Source organism: Chrysochloris asiatica, unplaced genomic scaffold, assembly GCF_000296735.1.
Source record: "Chrysochloris asiatica unplaced genomic scaffold, ChrAsi1.0 scaffold00211, whole genome shotgun sequence".
Classification (NCBI taxonomy): Eukaryota; Metazoa; Chordata; class Mammalia; order Afrosoricida; family Chrysochloridae; genus Chrysochloris; species Chrysochloris asiatica.
Genome location: NW_006408729.1, coordinates 4,915,485 through 4,916,773, shown reverse-complemented (window position 1 = coordinate 4,916,773; position 1,289 = coordinate 4,915,485).

Genomic DNA, 1,289 nt, shown 5'->3' with positions numbered 1-1,289 from the left:
CAGAAATTCAAGCCAGATTCAGAAAAAGACATGGAAAAGGGATATCACTGCTGATGTCAGATGTATCTTGGCTGAAAGCAGAGAATTTCAGAAAGAAGTTTACCTGTGCTTTATTGACTTTGCAAGATCATTCAACCATGTGGATCATAACAAATTGTTCATAATATTTCAAAGAATGGAAATTCCAGAGAACTTAATTGTACTTATGTATAGCCTGTACACAGAGACCAAAAGGAAGTTATGTAAGCATAACAAGGTGATACTGTGAGATTTAAAGTCAGGGTTATGTCCTTTTACCTTATGTATTCATTCTGTATGTTGATCAGATCATCTGAGAACATGGACTATATGAAGACAATGACATCAGGATTAAAGGAAGGCTCATTAACAACTCTCAATATGCAGAGGGTATAAAGCTAGGAGTGCTTAAAGAGTTTACTGATGAACATTAAACACTACAGCCTTCATTATAAACTACAACACAACATAAAAACAACAAAAATTCTCACAAATGGACTAGTAATTGAAAAAACTGAAGAAAAGATTGAAGTTGTTAAGGATTTAATTGTATTTGGATCCACAATCAATACCCATAAAAGCAGCATGAAGAAACAAAACAATGTAAAACATTGATTAAATCTGTTGTAAAGGACTTCTTTTAAATATTTTTTAAAAGCAAAAATGTTACTTGAAGACTAAGGTGTACCTGACCAAATCATGTATCTTATTCATTTTCTAGTGCTGCTATAACAGAAATACCACAAGAGGATGGCTTTAACAGTTATGTATTTCCTCATAATTTGGGAGACTGGAAGTTTAAACACAGGATACCAACTCTAGGGCAAGGGCTTCATCTATTTTCAACATCCGTGGGCCTGTCACTCCTTAGTAATCTCACGCATCTTGACATGAATCTGCCATTGCGTCTACGATGTTCTCAGCACAAGGACCCCAGGTCCAAAGGATGCAAGCCACTCTCAGTGAGGTCCTTCTACTTTCTGCTTGCTTCTTTTCTCCTTTTATCTCTCATAAGATAAAAGATGTGACTCGAGCAAGAGTGTGACTTGAGTAACACCCATTTGGGAGATTGACTCAAGACACATCCTATACTGCCTTCTTAACAAATTGTTGTTGTTGTTATGTGCTAGATTCCAATTCATAGTGACCCTATTGGTATTTATAACAAATTACAAAATGGAGTATAATTTGGGAGGCAGGACTTGATGGCAGATAGGGGAGAAGAGCAGTGAGGATCTTTGTCAGCAATAACACAGGATACCAGATGAAGC